The sequence below is a fragment of the Aedes albopictus genome, chromosome 2 (genome assembly GCF_035046485.1).
Source record: "Aedes albopictus strain Foshan chromosome 2, AalbF5, whole genome shotgun sequence".
In the NCBI taxonomy this organism is placed as follows: domain Eukaryota; kingdom Metazoa; phylum Arthropoda; class Insecta; order Diptera; family Culicidae; genus Aedes; species Aedes albopictus.
The window spans coordinates 230,034,000-230,050,870 of record NC_085137.1 but is presented as its reverse complement, the minus strand read 5'-3'; the positions used below and the strand labels follow the sequence as shown (position 1 = coordinate 230,050,870).

At 38.1% G+C, this 16,871-nt stretch overlaps 1 protein-coding gene across 20 annotated transcripts in view; it reads right to left on the bottom strand.

The window, feature by feature from the left end:
- Positions 1-16,871, bottom strand: part of LOC109412368 (sodium/hydrogen exchanger 3) — a 325,551-nt gene that overhangs the window by 208,059 nt on the left and 100,621 nt on the right. The window contains exon 1 of one of the 20 annotated variants that reach the window (XM_062851291.1): positions 12,471-13,222. The exons of the other annotated variants lie outside the window; for them this stretch is intronic. The gene's annotated coding sequence lies outside the window, so the exon portion shown is untranslated. Of the gene's footprint in view, positions 1-12,470; positions 13,223-16,871 lie in introns of those variants that run through there. 20 annotated transcript variants of the gene reach the window in all.

The following is a 16,871-nucleotide window of genomic DNA, read 5'->3' as shown; positions in this document are numbered from 1 at the left end:
TGAGCCACTGCGTCCAATACTCTTAAGAACATTTCAAATAAACTACTGATCATATCTTGAAGAAACAAATATTGTTACCTCTTGAGTTGAATTTGGAATCAATTTTCCTTAGCCTTGAAAAAAGCCTGAAAACATAAAGGGCCCACAAAGCGGCAAACGCTTAGATGTATAACAAGGTTATGTAGACGGTGATCCCGAGCAGAAGGGCATACCTTACAAATACCATGCGAAGACCAAGATGTGCTCTAATACCTAAAATTGTTATTGCTGCGTTATTCTACGAAATGTTATGAGAACATCACAATAACTGTTGGAGGTATTTGAGCAGAGTCTGGTATTGATGTGGTATTTGTTGGTTTACCAGTGAACATAACCGAAGAACAAGATTTGTTATTACATCATGAAGTCATCGAACAAATGAAACATTTAATAACAAGAAATGTTATTAGTTTGTTATTCAATAACTTTGGGATAACAAATACAGCACTTGGAATTTTAGGTATGCATTTATTATTGAAATAATAAACCTTGTTATTTTCTAGGTGTTATTTATACTAAATTTTGGTATTCGTTTTTGTTATTTTGCCTCTTATTACCACCTAAGCAAGGGCATATCAAAGTATAGTAGTATTTAAGATAAATACCTTGATATGTTATTCTCTTGTTATTATCTTCTGCTCGGGATCAGTTGGATTCGTGGTCGTTCCAGAATCTTTTTGTATCGTCGTTGGGGGTGACAATGGGTCAGAGGGAAGAGATTGGGACAAAACATTATCTGTACTATCTCATCGAATAATTCGAATCAAAAATTCTATGGTGTCATCCTCGTAGTTTCCAGATGTTCCTGTCAAAAAATAAGGTTTCTAGAGCAAATAATTAATTGTTGATAAATCATCGAGATAAGCTTGAAATTGAAGGCTTTTTGAAATGCTACTTCTATGGATCGATGAAACATCACACTTTTAGTTGGTTTTATACATTTTAGCTACTCAAACTCATAACATATTATTGGCAAGTAGTATTTACTAACTGGTTTTGTTGTCAATGAAAAATAAATTCAGTTTCCTAGACCCATTTTAACCCTTGAAGGGGTGGGAATGGATCATATGCCATACACTTGTAGTTTCAAGAAAAATTTACGAACTTCAAACATTTTATCATTATTTGTGCATGTAATACCAAAGATCACATTCCAGTGATCAAAGACATTTTCATGCAAAGAAGCAAAAGATGTGGGTGGATGTATGCATTTTTGACCCATTTTTGCCCCCAACGACGGTAATGAATTTTTTGACTTCTTTGGGCACGGGACATCTTTGTGCCTGTTACACAATATGCACATGTAAAAATGGTCATAGGCAGAGGAAGCTGTCAGTTAAGCTATTTATTCCATTTGGGACGTTACCCTAACAAGAAGGAAAAGAAGAAGAATTATTGGTCACACGTTGAACCCATATTTCCAAAATCCAACCTTGTCAAAGTTAGGCCACGTCACTGAAATCACTACCCTCATGTCGGCGCATAGGACACGCTTCGAAAGGATTCGAGCTGAACAACAGGGATCGATTGCAGCCACTTTGTCTTTGTGCTTCCCTCGCTCAGTGACGTGCTTGAATGCATTTGTTTGTAGCTCGTTCGTACGTACATCAAACATATATGTACGTCATTGGAGGCTCCGCCTGACCGGATATATGATAGACGGGCCTGTCTGTCTGCGATGTCTTATGACATGATGCACGAGTCGATAAAAGAGTGAAGAAAAGCAATAAAAGGAGATATCTGTGGTGGCCTTGGGTTTGGGCCCGTTTGTACAAAATTAGACTGCCATGTTGTAAACCATAGACAGACGTAGCAGACGTAGCACCGTCTGTTGTTGCAATGGCAATGGCATCTGCTGAACCTGGTTTAGGTTGATATGGTGGGCGCCAGTGTATGGTATCTATTACATGATAAGAAAAAGACCACAAAGTGGTATCTTCTGAGGAACAGTTCTATTTTAACATCTATGTTTGCTGTCTTGTAGTATATCTACAAAACTTATTAACTGCAAGCACTGAATGGTAAAACAAATGTACCTACTTGACAAGACGCTTAAGTATGGTTGTAAATTTATCTTAAACCTTTTTATTATTTAATGAATTAAATAATAGCTCACAAAACTAAGGAAAAAATATCTAAATTTGGCATTCTCTCTCAACTTTATGTAAATTAATACTAAAAGACACAAATACCTGTAGAAGTTACCCAAAGAGTGCTTGTTCGCGTTATAAATATTGAAACACCAGATAAACCGACGCCGAGCCATCTCTAGGTGTTAATCAATTGTTTGTAAAAGCAATTTCTACATCATTACCTCCACCAGGTGTGAATCACACAAAACTCGTTGAATCGATAAAGGTGGACGCGTGGTATGGAAGTGCTAATGAAATCATTTCCGTGGGACATCTGTCATTCCACAAACACGAGAGTCTTACAACATGGTTGCGGGCTTCTACTAGTCTTATCTTCACATGAAAAGATTTTTCTTGTTAAAACTTTTTGGCACAACTTATGGACAGCCCCATAAACCACGTGGTCATTTTTTTGGGACTTTTCAAACCCCCCCCCCCCCCCCGCGTGGTCATTAGTCCATACAATTTTTTTTATTTGTCCATACAAAATGGTCATTGGCCGAACCCCCCCTCTAATGACCACGTGGTTTATGGACAGCCCCTTATTGTGTTATTTTTTTTTCGCAAACAAGCATTTGATAGGCTTGATGGTTTATTGGCTACCGTTTCTAATTCGTACATCGAAGACCATGGTGTTTAATCCATCACCCATTAATTCCATCTACTTTTCTTCCCATTTACTTTATCTTTCTCTTGTATGTATATTCATATATTCATAGACAAGGCTAAAACCAGAAACAATTATGCAACCAGCAAACTGAACCGCATCATCTTCATAAAGGGTGGTACCGGTACAATCAAAATTTGGTCAGACATTTTTTTTTTCATAACTTTGGACTGCGTACACCAAAATAGCTGATTTTTGGACCAGTAATGGTGCATTATATGTAGCTAATGCCATAAAATTTTCATCAAAATCGGTTTAGTTTTTGCGGAGATATTGTTGAATCCTGAGATCTGCAATTTTAAAATTTTGTACAAAGAGGCTTCAAAAATAAGAACACATTTTTACTGTTTTATTCATAGAGCCAGAAATACTGAACCGGATTCAATGATTTTTTTTCTGTATATAAATAATGCATGTCCAAATGTTGTGTGAAAATTTCATTCAATTTGATTTTGCCGTTTCAAAGTTGTATTTGTTAAAGTGGCACCCTGTCACTTTTTTTCATATTCAAACTGCCACAACTTTGGAAGTTTTCATACATAATGGCTCAAAATTTTGCTTAGATCATATTTGTATAATAGTATTATACTGTAAAATTTTCATATGAATCGGAGCAGTATTAGTAGTTTTATAACCAAAAGTGTGCTTTACTGATCTTTAATTGTCAAAGATTTACTATGGAGCGCCTTTGTACAAAATTCTAAAAAGGTAGGTCGTTGATTTTATCTATATATCAACCAATACTTAATGGATTTTGATGAAAATTTTATGGCATAAGCTACCATTACTGGTCCAAAAATCAGCTGTTTTAGTGTACGCAGTCTGACGTTATGATAAAAATTGTATGACCAAATTTTGACCGTACCACCCTTTAGTAATCAACACACAATCTTCACCTAACGCCTGGCATCCATGCACCAAACTTGAACCCTCTGCTAAACAACTATTTCTCAACAGCACTCAGACATCCGCATGAACTTGTGCAGACGTAGAAGACTGCGCGGTCGAGCCGTGGGCAAGCTATTGCAAACATCACTTCTTTCCTCTTTTCCACATTGACCTGCAACCTTGTGTAGCAGGCGCCATTCTCGCATAAAAACCGAACACACTGAAGATGATATTTCAAGGCGAAACGAATTGAAACGAAATCTGAAATTTCTGATACGATGCGGTACGAAACGAAACGGAATTCAAAAATGTTCCGTGAGATCGATACGAAATCGGAATTCACCTGATACTTTTCGAAACGAAACGAAATTTTCGTTAAAGTTTCGTGGAAGTTAGCAGTTATTATTTTTGTCTAAATTGGTACTTTGGGCTTTAACCCTTATGTGGCCTACAGGGTACCCGGGTACCCAGTGCCCATTCAAAAAGCACGGTGTAGAAAAAAGAAAAAAGTTTGTCAAACACATAACGGTTGATAAGATTCTCTAATTTGCCCATTGGTAACCCGAAGCATAAGATATGTAAAGGACTACCCCATGCTTACCAATGAAATTCTATCGAATAGCAAACCTTCTGAGGAAGCTCTGGAATCCAAAACCTTAAAAAAAATGATGCACAAGGCTTTGAAAAAATATAATTTTTGTTGAATTTATTAGAGAACAGGGTAGTGGACGTATTTCCGCCCGGGGCAGGTATTTTGGCCCACCTTGAGAATTTTATTACATTTATCGTATTATATCACAAAATCTTGGCAATTGATTATTATTGAAACTTCTAATAATAATTCGTCAAGATTTTGTAGAGATTATAAATGTAATAAAATTCCCAAGGTGTGCCAAAACACCTGCCCGGGCCAAAATACGTCCACTACCATACTCAGTAAAATTCACGTAGCGGTTGAAACAAATCCTTAAGAATGGGGAACTTGTATTAGTTTTGTTGCTACCACATTTCATGAATAACTCTCTGTCCATCCACACGACAACGGAGTTTGACTGTGTAGCCGTTTGAATCCAAGACCCAAGTTTCATCGGCAATTCCTACAAAAGATTCTTTGGATTCACTTCAGGAGTTCATTGTGAAACTGTGGTGAACAAGTTGCTTCAGGAAATCTTCTAGAAGTACATTCTAAATCTTTTCCAGAAACTATTTCAGAAAATACTTTAGGTATGCCTTCGATTATTTAAAAAAAAAGTTCCAATACTTTTGGATGAGCTACTGAACGAACTCCTTGGAAATTTTCCGTTGGATCTCTTGGAGAAATTTTGAAAAGAATTCTAAGAGGAATCCCAGACAAGAATGTTGGACTGTTTTCGATTAAAAAGTTTCCGAATCAACTTCTTAAGAAACTTTCTCCATCAAATTCTTCGTTTCCACCAGGAATGGCTTTATAAAAACCCCCAAGCTTAATTCAAAAATTCAAGAGCACCCGAGGACTTTCCTCTTCAGGAGTTTTATTGTTTTAGCAGTTATTTTATTTAGAAATCTTTCTGGAGTTCATCGGCGGTTCCTCCAAAATGTCTTCGGAATTTTCTAAAGGTTTCTTCGAAAAATCTTCCAGAAGTTCTTTCAAATGGGTAGTACGCTGATCGCAAGAAATTTCTTGGCCTATTTCGATGCGTGAAAAATTCAGGCAAGGAATCGCTCAAGAAATAATAAAGCGTCGCTTTATTCTGGATCCTAGTACAAAACGTCAAATCAAATGGGGCTTGCTGTGTTAAATTTCTTGACCATTCCGGTCACGGAAAAATAATGCACTGAACGAAAATTACTTGAGCGATTCCGTTTGAAGTGCATTCCTCCAAAAAAAAAAGCCGAGATAAAATTCCATCAGGTTATTTGGTTAATCAAGTTCAAGTACAGTGGTTTTTCGATTTTATCACGGTACAAAAATTTCATACCGTGAATTTAGCGAAACCATGAATTTCAAGAAATGAAAAATAAACGAGGGGCCCAAATCAAAGTCCATTTTTTTTACTTTGGTCCAGATGCATAGGGGCGTAAATGACTATTTTGTCGATTATGGGCTGAGATTATCGAAACATTCTTCAGATTTAAAGCTTTTAGGAACATTTTTAAGATTTTTTTTACGTCGATTAGAAAAATTACAATAAATCTGGAAAAATTGGGTGGATTTTTAAACTTCATACATTTTGTATGGGATGAAAAATTGGTGAAAAAACTTGAAACATCAATTAGTCGAAAGTGAGTTTTTGTCACTGACACCCCTCTGTTTCTAAACCCTTCAAATAAAAATTTTATATTAAAAATCAGTTAGGGTATCGGGATGCTTCGTTAGCATAATCCACTCGTTCGGCCTATCTTAGCGTGAACCAAAAACCCAAACAAACACGCATAACTGGAGATCGGGAAAGCTATGCGCCAAACAACTGTAACATTTCGTTTCAATTTTAGCACTTTGGAACATTAAAATTAAATGAAAGTATCACTTTGGTAGACACCTTGATGATAGACTACAACACATGATCATTAATGGTATGATTCTGGAATAATAACTATTTTATAAATTAAATGTGGGCCGAATATTGAGGACATTTTTTCACTATTTACCCAAATCTTGGCCCATCAGTAAAGTGACGTCAACAACATTGCTTGCATATGAACCAGAATTTCGTTACTATATAAAGAAAGAACTTTAGATTTATGTATAGTTTTTCGAAAATTTGGCTTCAAATGTAATTTGAAGGAAGATTGGTGAACAAACAATGAGGGATAATACTTCAGCAGAACTTTTCAACGTAATTAAGTAAGTTCTTGAATATTTACGTTAGTTTATTTCCAATTGGTAAAACATGCATTGCCTAGAGTGCGTGAAAGGGTCAACATATCATTTATAGTGCTATTAATTCACCAGTTGTGATCAAAATTGTCAATGCGGCTTGCATACTAGGCCAAGGTGTGGTACATATACCTTAACTGCAATTTTTTTAAATCGTTCTTTTCAATTTTGAACAGTTTTAGTAATCTGTTAATGAATGTTTTTCTCAGGTTTATGGACCGAAGACTTTGACTAGATCCCCTTTGCCATTTAAAGCATGTGTAGTAGACCGGGTCAACATGGTCATTTTTTCGGAACAAAGCTTTTTCGATGCCTTTTGTGGTCCCAAACAACTGTGCAAAATTTGGGCACAGTTGGTTGTGTCCCCGCATTCCGCATTGCGTTTGAAATTTGTATGGAGTTATATATGGGGAAACACACTTTTCTACATTTTTCTCGTAAGAGGCTCGAATTTGTCTGGAACTATGTAACTCTCGATGTTAAAGTTTAGCCCAGGAGATGCTGATTAACTTTGCCAAAAAGAGTAAGATGCTAGAATGACTCTGAAAAAAGTTATTAATGTTCAAAGTTCGATATCTCCGCACAACGACTGAAAATCATTTTTTCTGGCAACACTGCTGGTGCTTCAAAGGATCAACTTATCCTTGCTTTATAATCTATCATTTCATGGAACTCCAAGCCCTATTTCATCAACAAACAACAATCAAGCTAGTGGTTTTTATTTGATTCTCCACTCATTCTTTTTTATTAATTGATTACAAAATTCTATTCATTTTAGCACTTGCATTTGAGGAATGGTCCCGGAACTATTAAAGAGAAGTACCATATAAATCATCTCTCTGCAACCGATGGCCGCTTTGTGAACAACTCATCCTAACCTGGCTTGCGACATATCTAATGGACATGGGTCCGGATTTAAAGAAGAATAATTCTAAAGCTTTGCATGTGGTGCATCTAATTTCTTGGTTTTGCACATAGAAAGCAATAAAAACGTTTTGAAACTTTTGACAGACATTCCAAAATCTGGTTTAATCTGTCCCCACGATAATAGTACATAGCAAGAGTTTCCTAGTGAAAAATTATGAGAGAGGCTTATGCGCTTGTTTTTAGCCATCTCAAGCCCTCCTGCTCCTACGAGGGAAGAGTAGACTTTTATTCATACACAATTTTTTAATTTTTTTGGACCGTAGACTTGAGCCAGAGAACCTATCCCGCCAACATTATCTAACGCTGTTTGTATGGTTGGTCAGCTACCCTGTAACCTGGTGTTCAATAATATTCGCAAATGGTCTCTTCTTTGTATTGGCTGATGGCAAATGATCGCGCATTATTTTAAAATAACTAACACAATTTTCTGTTGGTGTTTAATTCACGTGCTGTGTAATGTGTATTGTTTTCTCCTGTGTAAACCTTATTGGTTGGAATCAAGACAGACATTCAATAAAAACTTGTCATTTTCTTGGTCCACAAGTGATGCAACTTTTTCGCGACTAGTGCGCGAATTAATGACAAGGAGATAGATGCGCACTACTTCCGAAATGATTCAGAAAACGAAGCGAGTTCGGCTTGTGCCACGACTCAGTTTCAATATTTTCTTTTGATCCACGAGTTGTTGTTGGAACCATTTCTTCATAAAAGTATTAAAGATGGAATACAAGGCAGTGGCAGGCTTATCCGTATCTATGTTCGGAGAGATACATTGAAATGACCAATTCTAGTAGGTTTCACAATAACATGATGGGCTCCTGTCTCTAACTTATTTAAGGGTACCAGAAATGCAAGAAGGGATTATAATATGTCGCCTCCTTCTTTCGAAAATTTTCGAAAGGCAGATCTGGGCAAATTAGCTATCCCGAAAAAAGTGGCCGCAAAAAATGACAGAATGTACGATTTTATTAGTTGCAATTACTTGCATATCTTATATTTTCGGCACGTTTAATCGTACAAAAAATAATAATATAATCTAATTATGAATTACTTGTTGCAGAAATATGTATTTGAAAACTATTTTCATCAATGCGTAAATCCATCTCGTCAGAATGTCGCAGAATATATTGCATTTTATTTGCTCAAAATCCCAGGTCATGTTCAGATTGATTTAGTGGCCATCGGTGTGCCCTTTGAAATAGTTCCAGAAAAATTCCCCAAATGCAAATCCTGAAATGAATAGAATTTTGTAATCAATTAATAAAAAAGAATGAGTGGAGAATCAAATAAAAACCACTAGCTTGAATGTTGTTTGTTGATAAAATAGCGCTTGGAGTTCCATGAAATGACAGATTATAAAGCAAGGATAAGTTGATCCTTTAACCCTTTGGAGCCGGAGGGGTCAATATGACCCCGGCGATGAAATCGAGCATAAGAAACGTGTTCGAGGCCAGCGAGGTTACGGCAGCGAAGGCAGAACAACCCGGCTCCAAAGGGTTAAAGCACCAGCAGTGATGGCAGAAAAAATGATTTTCAGTAGTTGTGCGGAGATATCGAACTTTGAACATTAATAACTTTTTTCAGAGTCATTCTAGCATCTTACTCTTTTTGGCAAAGTTAATCAGCATCTCCTGGGCTAAACTTTAACATCGAGAGTTACATAGTTCCAGACAAATTTGAGCCTCTTACGAGAAAAATGTAGAAAAGTGTGTTTCCCCATATATAACTCCATACAAATTTCAAACGCAATGCGGAATGCGGGGACACAACCAACTGTGCCCAAATTTTGCACAGTTGTTTGGGACCACAAAAGGCATCGAAAAAGCTTTGTTCCGGGTTGATGTGATCAAATTTGAATTTTCCCATACAACGTTGACCCACTCTAAAAAGTTATTCCGACTTCAATTGCATTTGTTATTTAACAAACAATCTTTGAGTATCCTTTTTTGACCCATTCTCACCCCCAACGACGGTACCAAGGATGGATGGATGCTGGATGCCAGGGAAAATGCTAGATGAATATCCTGGACATGTCCTAGGTGGATCTCCTGAAGGGACCATAGGTGGAAATCCTGGAGAAATACCATTAGGAACTCCTGCGGAAATCTCAGTTGGAATTCCAGAAGAAAGCCTGGATGGAACCAATGAAAAATCCGAGGTAGAACTCCCGGAGAAGTTCCACATCTCCTTATCTTGAAGGAGGACTATTTCTACGTTTAAAACAGATATAACTTGACGTAACTTGAAACAAATACCGGTGTAAGCGGGCGGAATTTGGTATATTTTTTGCGTTATAAATTTTGGCAGAATAAATAGATCACCAATGAAAACGACATTTAGGAAACTCGGAATTTAGGAAACTCGGATCCATTCATGCCCAAGTGAAAAAAATGGCTGCTTGAAATTCAATTTTGGGTCGTATTTATACACAGTTTTGTACTAGGTTTAAAAAGTAGTAGTACAGTCGAATGGAGATAATGGAGACGCATGGTATCTCATCCAAGCTATATATAAACGATAAATTTGCATAGCAAAGCATTGCGGTTAATGCAAATCATTCAAAACAACATCAATATTACTATTTTATACATACTACATACTATTAATCAATCTAGTTATCGTGCACAATTTCTAAAATGAACAGATACATTGAAAATGAAGAATATTATTAAGGGTCGATTAAATGAACAAAAAATTAAACACCCGGCGTAGCAGTTTGAACCAATCTCCCACTCCCAAAAAATGGAGGCCGGTCAACGTTGTTCCGAACCAGCCTACGAACGAACGCTAGAAAGCAAACACACCGCAATGCACATGGACTTGAAAGAGATCCCGAGAGAAAGAGAAACAAACGAAGGCAATCGTGCAAACATAAATCGTAACACCAACACACCCCTCTGGTGATGAAGTTTCATGCTGAAAACATGACGATACAGTATTTCCACAAATAGAACTGAAAGATAAGTTTTGAGACAGCTGATAGACCAATGAGGCATTTTAAGAGACGACAACATTGTTGATGATGATGATGTTGATATTCTCGTGTTAGGACGGAACATTATTTACGTACATCAATATATTTGCTGTAGTGTACTGGAAGCAGCAGATGCATTGATCAACATACAGCTACGGAAACAATATCATTGAATATAAAAAATGTTTGACTTGAGTCGGAGAGTCAAGTGCGAGACCTCACAGATCATGTTGAAATTGAATAATGCAAATGGCAAATCACTACTAAGGGCCAGCATGCTACCTTGGTGGATTCCCCAAAGCGAGTCATCGCCGATGTTAGTTGCTGCAGGCTACGTAGCTAACCTTGAGGGTGTGATTTGCACTACCCCCCTCTTAAGCAATACCTTCTTGGTGGTTCCGGAGAGACGAAGGTTTTGGTGACCATGGGAATGTTGTTTAGTGGGTCGAGGAAGAAGTAGTCATGACTATTACTCTTATTGTACGTAGAAGACCGTCTTTAATCCCACACTACCTGGACCTCCCTGTTCAGATGTCTGTTGAGCAGATATGACCCCGGCGATGAAATCGAGCATAAGAAACGTGTTCGAGGCCAGCGAGGTTACGGCAGCGAAGGCAGAACAACCCGGCTCCAAAGGGTTAAAGCACCAGCAGTGATGGCAGAAAAAAAATGATTTTCAGTAGTTGTGCGGAGATATCGAACTTTGAACATTAATAACTTTTTTCAGAGTCATTCTAGCATCTTACTCTTTTTGGCAAAGTTAATCAGCATCTCCTGGGCTAAACTTTAACATCGAGAGTTACATAGTTCCAGACAAATTTGAGCCTCTTACGAGAAAAATGTAGAAAAGTGTGTTTCCCCATATATAACTCCATACAAATTTCAAACGCAATGCGGAATGCGGGGACACAACCAACTGTGCCCAAATTTTGCACAGTTGTTTGGGACCACAAAAGGCATCGAAAAAGCTTTGTTCCGGGTTGATGTGATCAAATTTGAATTTTCCCATACAACGTTGACCCACTCTAAAAAGTTATTCCGACTTCAATTGCATTTGTTATTTAACAAACAATCTTTGAGTATCCTTTTTTGACCCATTCTCACCCCCAACGACGGTACCAAGGATGGATGGATGCTGGATGCCAGGGAAAATGCTAGATGAATATCCTGGACATGTCCTAGGTGGATCTCCTGAAGGGACCATAGGTGGAAATCCTGGAGAAATACCATTAGGAACTCCTGCGGAAATCTCAGTTGGAATTCCAGAAGAAAGCCTGGATGGAACCAATGAAAAATCCGAGGTAGAACTCCCGGAGAAGTTCCACATCTCCTTATCTTGAAGGAGGACTATTTCTACGTTTAAAACAGATATAACTTGACGTAACTTGAAACAAATACCGGTGTAAGCGGGCGGTTTGGTATATTTTTTGCGTTATAAATTTTGGCAGAATAAATAGATCACCAATGAAAACGACATTTAGGAAACTCGGAATTTAGGAAACTCGGATCCATTCATGCCCAAGTGAAAAAAATGGCTGCTTGAAATTCAATTTTGGGTCGTATTTATACACAGTTTTGTACTAGGTTTAAAAAGTAGTAGTACAGTCGAATGGAGATAATGGAGACGCATGGTATCTCTTATTGTACGTAGAAGACCGTCTTTAATCCCACACTACCTGGACCTCCCTGTTCAGATGTCTGTTGAGCAGATTATACCTCCTCCCCCCATGGTTTAGAAAAAAAAACTATGTAAATAAAGATCAGTTAAATATAATCAATTCCATTTGAATTGCCATAGTTTTATGTTTACATGATTCACCGAAAAATTGAATTGCCTACTTTCTTGAACTTGACCCGACTTTTTCAGAGAAATACTGTACTAGTAAAAGCAGCAGCCGGCAACCGCCTTCGATTTCTACGGACATCAATGATTCACTGAGCGTTACGAACTAAAATGTTCATCAACCTCTTCGTATATGGAATTACCTTTTCATTTGCCGGTTTTTTCTGGATATGACCTGCCGGTACTGCTTCGCCGCATAAGCCGATCTCGACAAAGATATGCAAGTTTACAATACAATCCAAACACCCACTGTTGGCAGCTGTTTCTTGGTTTGCAAAAAAATTCTAAGACAATGTGTCAATCACTATACTTTGTATCAAACTCAACTCACATCGACCACTTGTGCCGTGGACAAAGCTGCACGTGTTTACCGACCTATAGGTGTGTATATGTGAATACTTTGCATATCTAATCCAGCAATAAGGAAAACAATGCACGTCACCATAAGATTTCACTTGCACAAGGCGCAAAACTTCAGAAATGTAGCACAGCACGAAAGTATTACTCGCTCATAACAATCATCTTCTTGCTCTATGTAAACAGTTTGCGAAAAAAAACACCTTTCACCGTTAGAATAGCTTCCAGTCAAACAATTGAAACAGTCAAGCTTCGCTTCTCCTTCGTAATAGGCACATACAAAATAGATAGACTGCAAAAAATATAACTTCAATCACACTTCGCGAGAAGATATCGTACGTCTTCTAACGAAGACAACTAGCTGCATACATATCTATTCAGCATAGATAGTGAAGTGGGAAAAATCCAATGTAACACCCGGATTCTTCCTTTGCTCTAGGCAGGGGACGACACTATCTATCTTCCTATCCGTGGCCGCACAGAGAACAAACCCCGTAAAAGCCCGCGCGAAACTCTTCAACCGTCCGGCAAGACAGATGAATGAAAACTGTTTCCCGGCGTTCTGCGATGCCCTGCGATGGGCTGACGGCGGCTCTGGCTCCGACGCTCCGACGGCATACGGTAACTACCGTTCACCATACAGTCTAACCGACTGAACCGAGGCAAAGCAAAACAAGCGGGCGCGCATAACGTCACCTCCCCATAAGCACTACCGAGCCAAGTCGGCCGGCATTAGAATGGGTTGGTTGGTGCGGCGAGGCGGTTGGTAGACCGACGACATCACCACACAAATGAACCCAGCCGCCGCGCCGAGAAGGGTGATGATATGTGAGCCAACCAAACACAGAACACATACCATTCCGCCGCAGCTGTATAGCAGAGAATGGAACACGTGTGAATGAACAAATAGGGTGAATCGGTTTCAGTTCATTGATTCGGTGCTGGGAAGTGTTGCCAAACCAAGTGACGAGCGTTATTGCACATGAGTAGTATTGAGTTAAAAAAAACTGCAAAAAATAGTCACACATGGTACCGTAATAGAGGGCGACATTGATCAATATTTTGAATCTTGCTCTAACTCTTCTTGCATACAAGCAAATGTTTTATGTTTTACATTATTGAAAAAAAAATATACCAAAACCAGGAATAACGCCTGAAGGTATGCAATTTAACACCACTTCAAGTGAAATTCACAACTTAAAAATTTAGCATTTTTATAAATGTGTGGGATATCATATTTAATTGATTCACTGATTTCGAGCCCCACGTTACTTACTACTTACTCTCAGTCCTGGGCACCCACGGTGGTGCAGAGAGCCGAATTGAAGGATTTCCATCCTGGGCGATTTGCCAGCCATCGTATCGCCTTGACCTGTGGCCAGGTCAAATTTCTGTCGACTTGCTTGATTTCGTTGTTGAGGTTGCACCGCCATGAGCCTCTGGGTCTGCCTCTGCTGCGATGTCCTGCTGGGTTCCAGTCTAACGCTTGTTTGCAGATTTCGTTTCCACCCCTGCGTAGAATGTGACCGACCCACCTGCACTTTCCCTCCCGAATTTTTGTCGCTATCGGCATTTGATGACATCGACGATGGAGCTCCATGTTGGAGATCCAATTGTGAGGCCATCATGCACGGTAGATAGATGCCGCAGGCTTCTATTGATAAAGAACTGTAGCGTTGCGTGTTCTCCACTGATACACACCAGGTTTCACTGACGTACAGCAGCACAGATTTCACATTCGAGTTATCCCGAGCAGAAGAAAATATCAACAGCATAATAAAATATGTTATTTTGGCTTAATAATTGTATAATAGAACCAGTAATTTTTATGTTATAAGCATAACATATTATGTTATAAACTTGTCTGTCATAAGCGGCAAAATAACAAATATCATAACAAAAAATGTTCCTGGAAGACTAATTCAATAACATGTTTTGTTAGACCAGTGACAACTTAATAACAGGTAATTTGGGAACTTTTTATTGTTGTGTTATTGTTCATCACATATTTGTACAAAGAATAATAACTTAACTTGCTCTACAACAAAATATATATTTTTCAAATGGTAATCCGCAAGATATCCCAACAACTTGAGCAAAATAAGATTGCCCAACAAAGCATGGGTTTGAAAAGACATATTTTAATAAGTTAATAATAACAAATTATGATATAAAAACAGGCTATGTGATTCTGTTGTTATCAATTTGCTATTCTCCTCTGCTCGGGTATCTGGTTGTTTTTCCATACATTTGTTAAACTCGCAAAAGCGGCCCTCACCTTCTTGATCCGTGCACCTAAGTCGATCTGGGTGCCGCCATCGGCCGCCATTTGGCTACCAAGATATTGGAAGCTTCCATCATTCTCCACTCATTGCCCAGCTACCGTAAAGCTGGAAGGGTTGACCATGTTTACATCCAACGATTCGGTCTTGTTGACGTTGATGGTAAGACCTGCCGCTGAGGAGCGATTGGCCAGATGATCAAGTTTGCTCTGCATATCAGAGCGCCGTTGAGCTAGGAGAGCAACGTCATCAGATAATTCGAACTCATTTAGGTGCTCCATGGTAATGGGCTGCCACAGCAATCCACGACCTGGTTCACAGTCAATCGCACCAACCAGGATCTCGTTGATTACGATGAGGAATAGTAGCGGTGATGTATACTATACAGGGGATAGACAAAATGATAGGGACAGGCAAAATTTTCACTTTTCAAAAAATGTTCAATTAGATGTAGCTTTTCGAAAAGTGCATCAAATATTTTCAAATTTTTACTGTAAGTTCCTCAACTAGTTGTGTATCAGTGGACAAAATTTGGAAAAGATCGGACAATTCTTCACGAAGTTATAAAGATTTTTGAAAAAGGTAAAATAATCCGATAGCCAACTTTGAGCTGTTATATCTCCGGATTCAATGAACCGAATGAAATGAAATTTTGTCCATTTATGACTTATATAATGAGCTATGAAAAACCATTGACTTAACTTAATATTCTTAACACGGAAGAAAGTTATAACGATTAGATTATTTTTCTAAAAAAACACCGAATCATCCAAAACATCAACATCGTTTCAAAATTCAAGATGCAAATTAGATTTCATTTAGTTTCCCTCTAATTGACTTATATATAAATGCGTTTTGAAGGAAAGTAACAACATAGCCGCCAATAAATTGAAAAAGTAATGGGATGCATATTAAAAATAGACCAATTTACTAAAAAATCGTGAAAAAATTAAAATCGCTATAACTTTTTCGCTTGTTAAAAATTTCAAGTTAAGTTAAATGTTTTCCAGAGTTCATTATATAAGTCATGAATGGTCAAAATTTCATTGCAATCGGTTCATTGAATCCGGAGATATAACAGCTCAATGTTGGCTATCGGATAATTTTATCTTTTTCAAAAATCTTTATAACTTCGTGAAGAATTGTCCGATCTTTTCCAAATTTTGTCCACTGATACACAACTAGTTGAAGAACTTACAGTAAAAATTTGAGAATATTTGATGTACTTTTCGAAAAGTTACAGCTAGTTGAACATTTTTTGGAAAGTGAAAATTTTGCCTGTCCCGATCATTTTGTCTATCCCCTGTATATCCCTGCCTCACTCCAGCAACGACCTGGATGGGATCGGACAAAACACCGTTGTGCAGTACTCTGTACGAAAATGCCCTGTACTGTGCTTCAATGAGGCCGATGATTTTCTCAGAGAGACCCTTGCGCCTGAGGGCTTCCCACATGTTTCCGTGATTGAGACGGTCGAAAGCTTTTTCGTAATCAATGAACACCACTAACACCAGGTAGAGAGACTCTTGGAATTCATTGATTTGCTCCAGAATGCTACGGAGCGCGACAATATGGTCCACACAGGATCGTCCGGCACGGATTCCTGTTTGCTGCCGTCGGAGAGTTGCGTCAATCTTCTCCTGTATCCAGTTTAGGATTACTTTGCAGAGGACTTTGAGAACGATACACAGTAACCCCACATTGTATGTATTTTTTATGCAAATCGATAATGCTTGGAATTGTATTCCATTGCGATACGAAACATAAAATTTCGATACGATATGAAACAAAAAAATACGAATAAAATAAAAAAAACTCTCTTTTATTTACGTTTATGTTAATCAATTTTCATGAACTTCTTGTCTTCTCGTAGCTAAATAGCAGATTACCGAATACCATTCGTGA